Genomic DNA, 10,591 nt, shown 5'->3' with positions numbered 1-10,591 from the left:
ATTTGTTCACCATCATTGGACGGTGTGGCGGGCGAAAAAAGTATGTTGATATCTCCAAGGTCAAGGTCACACTTTGAGTTCGAAGGTAAAAAATTGCCATAAATGAGCTTGTCCGGGCCATGAACTATGTGGTTTATTTTAGATTTTAAAATGACTCTGTAAATTAATTTTGTTCACAGTCATTGGACGGCGTGTCATGTGAAAGAATTCAAGAGTTCAATGGTCAAAATGGCTTTAAATGATAATTGCATAATAATTCTTCCAAATTGCCATAAATTAGATTCTCTTGTTTTGTGAAGAAAGCATGCAAAATAGTCTGTGTCAATGCGGCACATGAGGGTATACGTTACGTCTGTGACAAAGCTCTAGTTTTGTTTGCAGATTTCAGTCTGAAATCCAACTTTTCTTTTACAACATTTATGCTTGAAATTGTTCAATCTATAAAAAAACACACTTTTAGTTGGAAATTTTGTTATTGCCTCTTTCAAAAAGCACTTTTGATATTTAAACATTCAGACTGGAGGAGGATGTATGGTACATTGTTCTTTAGTGGTTCAATACAGAGTCAAGAATACACACTTCAGCCACTAGTTTATAACAATAATGTGTTCTCCGTAACAAGGAAGATTTTAGGCGGGCTAGTCTATTAATAATGACAAATTTTAAACCGAAACTGAAAGACACACTCAATTAACAATGCTTTCATTGTTACTTCTTACTTGGAAAAGTATTTTTAGTATTACTAAGCATTGGTTCAAGAGGTTTGTATTTAGGAGATTCAATCAGCACTCTTATTATGCAATTTCAAACAAGCCCCACAATAAACTTTGCAAACAAATTGTAATTGACGGACATGTATATGTTAACATAAAATATATCAATGTTCTATGTTTTCTCCTAGATCATCTATGACAGTATAGTACTTGCATATAACTGCTTATACAATTGTTATCATTTATGTCAATGGTTTTCATACCTAGATTCAATAAATAATGTCCCTTTTGCCTTATAATAATGTCTTTAGCAAACGTTTTGGTTCAAATTGAAGTCGTAAGTGAATTTTAATGAGTTAAAAATTTTACTGCAATTAACATTATAATTTCACCATTGGTAATAGGGCCTATATAGGAGTCACTTTGTCAGTCGGTCTGTCTGTCGGTCTGTCTGTCCAGAAATTTTGTCCGGACCATAACTATGTCATTTATTGTTAGATTTTAAAATGACTTGGTACATTTGTTCACCATCAAGGGACGGTGTGGTGCGCGAAAGAATTACGTCGATATGTCCAAGGCCAAGGTCATACTTGGAGTTCAAAATTCAAAAGCTTGTCCTGGCCATTACTTTGTTGTTCATTGTGAGATTTTAAAATAATTTGCCATATGTGTTCACCATCAGTGGACGATGTGTCCTGAGAAAGAATTACGTTGATATCTTAAATGTCAAGGTCATACAGTTTGAGCTTAAAGGTAAAAGTCGTTCATTGCAAGATTTTAAAATCATTTGGCACATTTGTTCACCATCATTGGACGGTGTGTCGCTCGAAAGAATTGTGTGGATATCTCCAAGGCCAAGGTCAGTATACTTTTAGTTTAAAGGTCAAAAATGGCCATTTTAAATGATCTTGTCCGAGCCATAACTATATCAATGTTTTTTTCAATGTTTTTTTCAAAGTCATTGGACGGCGTGTCATGTGAAAGAATTCAAGAATTAAAAGTTCAAAATGGCGATAAATGAAAATGGCATAAGAATTCTTAAAACTTGCCATAAGTTAGGTTCTCTTGTTTTGTGAAGACAGCATGCAAAATAGTCTGTGTCAATGCAGCATGTGGAGGTATACGTCAGGTCTGTGACAAAGCTCTAGTTAATTTTGTTTTAATTAGTCCCCTACCAGTTTCACTGGAGGGGACTTATGGTTTTGTATCCGTCCATCCGCCAGTCCGTCACACTTTTCTGGATCCTGCGATAACTCTAAAAGTTCTTAGTATTTTTTCATGAAACTTGGAATATGGATAGATGGCAATATGGACATTATGCACGTCATTTCATTTTGTTCCTACATCAAAAATTCCAGTTGCTATGGCCACAAATAGACTAGAAATACTGCTTAAAATGGTGATGTTTATGTCCCCCACTATAGTAGTGGGGGACATATTGTTTTTGCCCTGTCTGTTGGTTGGTCTGTTGGTTGCTCTGTTGGTTGGTTGGTCTGTTGGTTGGTTTGCGCCAACTTTAACATTTGCAATAACTTTTGCAATATTGAAGATAGCAACTTAATATTTGGCATGCATATGTATCTCATGAAGCTGCACATTTTGAGTGGTGAAAGGTCAAGGTCAAGGTCATCCTTCAAGGTCAAAGGTCAAATATATGGGTCAAAATCGCTCATTTAATATACACTTTTGCAGTATTTCAATAGTCAAGATAGCAACTTGATATTTGGCATGCATGTGTACGTATCTCATGGAGCTGCACATTTTGAGTGGTGAAAGGTCAAGGTCATTCTTCAAGGTCAGATGTCAAATATATGTAGCCAAAATCGCTCATTTTATGAGTAGTTTTGCAATATTGAAGATAGCAACTTGATATTTGGCATGCATGCGTATCTCATGGAGCTGCACATTTTGAGTGGTGAAAGGTCAAGGTCAAGGTAATCCTTCAAGGTCAGAGGTCAAATAGATGTGGCCCAAATCGCTTATTTTATGAATACTTGTGCAATATTGAAGATAGCAACTAGATATTTGGCATGCATGTGTATCTTATGGAGCTGCACCTTTTGAGTGGTGAAAGTTGAAGGTCATCCTTTAAGGTCAAATATATGGGTCAAAATTGCTCATGTAATGTCACTTCTGCAATATTGAAGCTAGCAATTTTATATTTGAAATGCATGTGTATCTCATGGAGCTGCACATTTTGAGTGGTGAAGGATCAAGGTCTAGGTCATCCTTCAAGGTCAAACCGTCTACTGAATGTAATAACTAGGGTAACTGACATTTTGTGAATTGTTCAGGAATGCATATTTTCTGACATTTTCTAAAATACAGTAAGAGCACTTACGTGGTTTTTTGCATTCAAAATATTTGAGTGTTGAAATTATGGTAACTGGCCCTTTCTTAATTTTTTATTGTTTTAAAAAAGGCATATCAATTTTGGAGTTTTGTTTCGTTTTTCAAGTATAATACTTATCAGAAAGTTTGAGTACGAAAACATGTTTATTATTTTAATAAAACAGTTTTTTGCTTCTCCTGAAAATTGAACAAAATGTCAGTTACGCTACTTTTTACATTCAGAAAATGACATTTGTTCGTAATGTTAATTTCGAACATTTGGTAAAAACACTATTTTTACCAAAAAGGTTGACTTAATATTTTAACAGTTGATGTATGTCACCTTAATAAACACAAAAATGGAAAAAAAGTAAAAATGTATAAAAATGTCAGTTACATGACTAATATTACATTCAGTAGACGAAACGTCATATAGGGGGACATTGTGTTTTACAAACACATCTTGTTTCTGGATCCTGCGATAACTCTAAAAGTTCTTCATATTTTTTCATGAAACTTGGAATACGGATAGGTGGCAATATGGACATTATGCACGTCATTTAATTTTGTTCTTATGTCTAAAATTGTGGTTGCTATGGCACCAAATAGACTAGAAATACTGCTGAAAATGGTGTTTTTTTCTGGATCCTGCGATAACTTTGAAAGTTCTGAATATTTTTCATGAAACTTGAAACATGGATAGATGACAATATGGACATTATGCACGTCATTTTATCTTGTTCCTACGTCAAAATTTCTGGTTGCTATGGCAACAAATAGACTAGAAATACTGCTGAAAATGGTGTTTTTTTCTGGATCCTGCGATAACTTTAAAAGTTCTGAATAATTTTTCATGACACTTGGAACATGGATAGATGGCAATATGGACATTATGCACGTCATTTCATTGTCCGGTAGGGGACTTTTATTGCTTGGCAATAGTCTTGTTAATTATCCTTCTACAAACACCCGAGACCTATTTTCTGTAGACATAGACTAAAATTCAAGGATGTTTTGCAATAAATCATGGAGTCATTCTGCAATCAAAACCTATACATATTGATGGGCTTTTTTAACCAGGTTTTCCGAAGGAAAAAACTGGTTATTAGATTGGCAAATGCGGGCGGGCTGGCGGGCTGGCTGGCTGGCTGGCGGGCTGGCGGAACAAGCTTGTCCGGGCCATAACTATGTCGTTCATTGTCAGATTTTAAAATCATTTGGCACATTTGTTCACCATCATTGGACGGTGTTTCGCGCGAAATAATTACGTCGATATCTCCAAGGTCAAGGTCACACTTCGAGTTCAAAGGTCAAAAATTGCCATAAATTAGCTTGTCCTGGCCATAACTATGTCATTCATTGTGAGATTTTAAAATCATTTGGCACATTTGTTCACCATCATGGGACAGTGTGTCGCACGAAAGAATCACGTCAATATCTCCAATGTCAAGGTCGCCACGACTAAAAATAGATTAAAAAAAAAAAAAAAACTTACAAAGGGGGTTAATTTTTTTTGTTCATTTCAAAAGTTCAGTTTGAGTTTTCTCCCTTTATCAGATTTTTTTTTTCACAATGAAAACCTGGTTTTGTGACAATTTTGTCCCTTGTTACTTCTTTGAGTGTGACCTGCATGGGTCAGCCATCTCACAATTTTGATGCAAGCGTTTTACAAATCGAATATGTTCAGAATATGTCACAAAAAACAGCCTTTCTAAACTGTTTGACATGTACTTTTAAGCTTTACACTGTCAAAAGCATACATTTGACATTCAAAAGTACAATATGTGTTGCCGTTTTTTGTTTGCATTTCTGATTTTGCAAATTGTGTTTCCCACTCAGATTACGTGTTATGCTTATTTGAATGCAAAAGGCACAGGGATATAGCTTTGTCATTGTCCGTGCGTCAGTCATCAGTCCGCCTATCAGTCCGTCCATCTGTCTGTCTGTCACTAACGTTTAGGGCTATATCTCAGACACTATATAAGTTTCAACATGAAACTTTATAGGTGTATAGATATTAATGAGGATAAGGCGGGGGATATCAATTCAATGAAATTGCTCTTTGTTAAGAATTGAAAATGATAAAACTGGTGAAACCACTGTTGTAACATAAGATTGGCTTATAAACCACAGTTACCACACCATTGCATTTGTCCATAAGTAAGTTGTATAGTCAAACTTTAAGTGCTTTTTCACAGATTTGTGCATGTACTGAAGTTTGTCACTAAATGCTTTATTGTGATACATCTGTGCCAGGGCCCTCAATCCATTTTAGGGGAAGCGGGTCGCTACCCATAGCAGGGGGAATTTTCGCGCCGTTTCCCTTTTGGGGGGATTTTTTTACTTTCTCTCTAATTATAACATTTGTACAAGTTTTCACTATATTCATTGCTTTTTTCATAATTTAGTATGTTTGGCAAGATTATATGAAAATAGAATTGAGATATAATAATCATAAGATACATCTATCTATAAAAAAAAAAAAAAAAAAAATTTTTTTTTTTTTTAGGGGGAATTTTTCCCCCAAAAAGGGGAAAAAAGTATACTTTTCGGGGGGGGGGGGGGGGGATTGAGGGCCCTGTGTGCTAATACAATGAGGGATGTACATGTATTTTTATACTTTATTTAAGCAATCGTCATAGTTTCAAAAAATATAACCACAACAATAGAACACTCCAAATTATTGAATCGTTTTGCATTGCAACACTTTATAATTATCAGATTTTTAAATCCTCAAAAGATGCATATAAAGTGGATATTTTAGATAATGATAAATGTTTAGTAGTACTGTTTCCTCACAAATATCATTACTGCAACGAAGATTAAAGCATGCACTTTTACAACGGAAATAGCTTAAATAAGAAAGATCATGTGATGCAAGTGAAAACACATAAGTAATGTGGTGATGACCGATAGCCAGACAAGTGCAGCAATCTGGAGTTGATTTGTAGTCTTATCCATTTATAAGTTTAAATATTGATTGAATCTTTCTTTCCAAATTGATTTAATTGCATTTTCATGAAATGCGTTCACATTTCAGACATTGTAGGGAATCCTGCAGGCATGTGACATGGAACAATTATTATTGACAAAGGGTTTTAACTTGGAAAAAAATATATGGCTAACATTTCTCACAAGAGAACAAAAAACAATGTATTACTAATGTGTCAAACCAAGCAATAGACATAACATAGACAACATTTTAATGTTTGAGAAAAGTATTGACTATGGATCATTGACGATACAGTTAACCTGTCAGAATAATGTTGCTCATATGATATACAAGATAAGTATTGATGCAAAGCATCAAAGGGCGTTGGGACTTTCAGTGTAAAAGGCACTCAATGAAGTTACATGGAACGATTTTTTCCTACTGTAAATATTTATATATTGGCCTATTATTTTAAACAAAATAGAAAAAGATACTGGACAGTGGAATAACCATTATCTATAATTTTGTGTTATAACCCCCAAATAACCATCGTGTATGATGTTGTGTTATAACCCCCAAAAAACCATTATCTATGATTTTGTGTTGTTACTCCCAAATTTTTCATAGTTCATTTTATTTACATTGGTTTCCTTTTTTTACTTGCATCCGAGTGCAGTTTTCATTAATGGAACAGAACTGTGTATGGTTTTAAAACTTATTCTTACGTTGCTCATTTACAATAGGGGTTGAGTACTCATTGATATGAAAACACTGTAAAAGTTTGAAAACAAATTGAATGAAAACTGTAAATTGCATAAAGAAGCTGCATTTCATAATACTTTGAAATTCAGTAAAAGATCATATAAGATTTATTTCTCCGATATTCATCATTTTCAATAGGGTTCGAGTAATACTGATATAAAAACTCTTAACTTTGGAAAGATTCAGACAAAAGTTGTGAAATCTTTTAAACAAGTGGAAAATGTTTATTTTGTCAAATTTAATAGAAGAAAATTCTGGACTTATTGCCCCGATGTTTCTGATTTTTAATCAGGTAAAAATGCTAATTTATATGACACTGTAAGTTTGGAAATAATCTGATGAAAAAATGTTGACATAATCACCTAACCAAGCAGTTTTTCACTTTTATTTTTAAATTCAAAGAGACATCATTCTGGACTTATGGTCCGATATTGCTCATATAGAGAGTTTGGGTTGGATCCTCATTGATAAAAAAAACCTGTGTAAGTTTGGGAAACATTTGGATGGAAATTTTGGACCTCGAACAACGATTTCAAAATTTCTCAAATTCTAAGGAAGATAACTATGGTCATTATGGCCGGATAATGCTAAAGGGCCCATACCACCTGGATAGTAATACGCGTCGCGCTTCGCACTCTATATGTGGTTCTTAAAAAAAACTCTCCAAGGAGTGTTTTACTCTAGGGAAACGGGTTGCTGGGGCACAGCTCCTCCTTGATAAGCGGCTGCTTCTTTTATCACAACTCATTGTTACAATCAATAATACGTGTAGCGCTTTGCGCTCTATATGTGGTAGGGATAGTACTTAGGGCCTATGATAGACTGAACCATAAAAATACATGGATAATATATGTGTTGTTTGCATTTATTTCTTAATATAAAAACACATGTATTTTGTATAAGATATTTAAGTGATGTAAGAAATTTTAATTAACGTTGTCACCACGCGGCATCCATTAATTTTAATTAAAATGTCCAATTGTAGTAAAATGGATTTTAAAATGTCTACATTAAATAAAGCTTTATTATATTTATTAACCTGACTGAAAACAATTGTCAGCCGCAGAACTGTTCCGTTGGTGCCGGAACCCGGGATTGAACCAGGGGCCGTTAGATGATTGTTGCATAAACAACTGCAGTCAAACACTCCCCCAACTGAGCTATTCTGGCTGACATCATTTATGTACTGCTATAATAAAATTGGTGTAGTTGTGTTTAGCGATCGTTATTATATGTCTTTTAATAAACTAATACATTGTATGTTTTCGTACCACTACGCCTTCCAATAAACTTGCTTGTGCGATAGGTCGTTAAATATTATACTACGTTGATTCTCCACTAAATAAGTAAATTAGAAAAAAAACAAAATTAATTTATTTTGAATATGTTTTGTTTTATAAAAAACCAGAAAGTTTCGCGTATTTGCCCAGTCCCTGTGATCTTTCCCCTGTGATCAGTTGTGGATCAGTTATAAATTTAAACAATTAGCTTTGCATTATTGGCAATAAATGTTGTAATAAATGTAATAGGCACACATGCAGTACTTATTTACACTAATTTACACAAAAAATCACCACTATGCAAGATATTCTTTAAACAAAAATACATACATTGATCCGTAAAATAACATCTCCTCCCATAAGCGAAAAAAAATGCATTACATACTAGTCGCCTCTCCAGAGCGACGCCAATGATTTTATTTTTTGAACGCAATGTGCCCAGCCTAGGAAAATATGATAATAGTGTACTATATCTATGCATAGAAACATCATTTGACAATTTCTACAAGTATTTTGATTTTGCATAAATAAATGTGTTTTCATGACAACTCCACACCCAAATTGCAACAAAAATTGTCCAAGATGACAGTAGCCAAATGCAGATTGACGACGAACATGATAAAGCTACAAGTCCTGATACTTGAGTATGTTGATGACAAAGTCTATGCACCGAGGACTAGTGCTCATGAAACACTGGAAACAGTGGGACAAGTTGAAGATGGTGTAGGCAAATTCATTAAAATACCATTCTTCAATTGGTACAATTCATAACTTCGTTTTTCCCAATTGGAAGATTTTGCGACTCCTTTTTTTCCAAATTTGATGATTTCACGACGCGAAAAATTCCCAATGGCATGTGTACCGGACCAGTTCCCAATTGGGTGAAAACAATCACTAAAAGTAGATCACAGTTACAGTACAGATCTAGTAAAGCAAACTCTGACATTCAAATAAGGCCAAATTAAAACATATTCCAAGCGAATTCATGCACATAATTTCACTATAGAAATAAAACTGTTTATCTAAAAAATATTTAGGTTTCGGTAAAATTTGGGTCAATGGATATAAAAAAAAAACTGGTCAACAGGTTAAAGGTTACGCAAAAATTGTTGAAACTGTAGAAGCTACCCTTATGATTCATTGGTCCGATATTGTATCATCGCAATAGCACAAAAACTGTCAATTCTAAATTAAGTGTATTAAAAACTTAGGTTACCATTTAAATGCTTAGAAAAACTTATAGACACTATAAATGCTTTAATTTGTTTTAGTCAATGAAACTTGGTCTGAATGGTTAAGGGTCACATGGTTTATGTAGATTTTATAAATATCAACATACTATGCACCATCAGTGCACCCAACATGCAAAGCCAATAGGTTTACTATTGTTTATGTTGACTAACATCCTTAATGTTAGTACCCGTCTGTAGATCTGCCGTGGAATCATATGGATTTCTATGGAAATCGTTAGATGGAATTCCGTGGAGTATTGGCACTAACTTTCCATCCGATTCCATGCAATCAATGGAAAAGTGAAAAAAAAACAGAAGGGGGACTTGATATGGGATGGAATTCCATAAAATGCCGTGGAATTCCATAGAATTCCGTGGTATTCCATATAATGCCGTGGAATTCCATAGAATGCCGTGGAATTCCATAGAATGCCGTGGAATTCCATAGAACGCCGTGGAATTCCATAGAACGCCGTGGAATTCCATGGAATGCCGTGGAATTCCATAGAATGCCGTGGAATTCCATAGAATGCCGTGGAATTCCTTGAAAAGCTATGGAAATTAATAAAAAGCTGGAATAAAATAGAATAAAAAACAGATTATAGATCAAAGGCATTTTATTGATTTTGAAAATGACAAATGTGAATGTAACTAAAGGTTTCATCATAGAAGTTTAACAAGTACAAGATCTGGCATCAATCATTAACCACACACATGCAGTCACAGTACATATTCAAAAATGAGTGGTTTTTCATTTTCATAAAGTACCAACTCTCTTAACCACAAGCATGCATGCACACATTCAAAAACACATCCATAAACATGCACGCATATACAGGTGAGAAAAGAAAAACTTATAAAAGGCACAATATAAAACATAGAAGTAGAATTTTACATTTCTCTAATGACAAGTATACTTCCTTTCTCACATATGTTCATAAACACACACAATTACATGCACACACACATCACGCACAATTGTTCTAGAATTTTTTCTCATAAATTTTAACGTTCAACAACTGTTCCTTATTAATTCTAGAACACTTTCAGTATGATAACAGAAGTTCAGTAAATTCTAGTTGATGTGTTCCAGTACAATTCTAGAAAAGTTCCGAAGGTTAACTTCAAATATTTTAGTCTGAAACCAACTTTCTAGAAAACAAATTCCCATGCAGACCGCCAGTATTCAAGTACTGAGCATAGTTAATAATAATACATAACAAATTAACAACTGTTGTAAATTGGTTATTTATTATACTATGCTCAGTACTGTTGAACACGGACTTAATTCAATTATCCAAGTTTCAAATTCCTAAATTAAAAAAAACAACAAATAAATTA

At 34.1% G+C, this 10,591-nt stretch overlaps 1 non-coding gene across 1 annotated transcript; it reads right to left on the bottom strand.

Moving 5' to 3' along the window:
• Positions 1–7,818: 7,818 nt before the first annotated feature.
• Positions 7,819–7,908, bottom strand: Trnac-gca (transfer RNA cysteine (anticodon GCA)). Its single transcript is given in 2 exon segments — positions 7,819–7,854; positions 7,872–7,908. It is a non-coding gene; the product is annotated as a tRNA-Cys (tRNA).
• Positions 7,909–10,591: the final 2,683 nt, after the last annotated feature.

Source organism: Dreissena polymorpha, chromosome 1 (assembly GCF_020536995.1).
Source record: "Dreissena polymorpha isolate Duluth1 chromosome 1, UMN_Dpol_1.0, whole genome shotgun sequence".
Taxonomy (NCBI): domain Eukaryota; kingdom Metazoa; phylum Mollusca; class Bivalvia; order Myida; family Dreissenidae; genus Dreissena; species Dreissena polymorpha.
The sequence above is the reverse complement of the archived record's forward strand: the minus strand, read 5'-3'. Positions and strand labels throughout refer to the sequence as shown.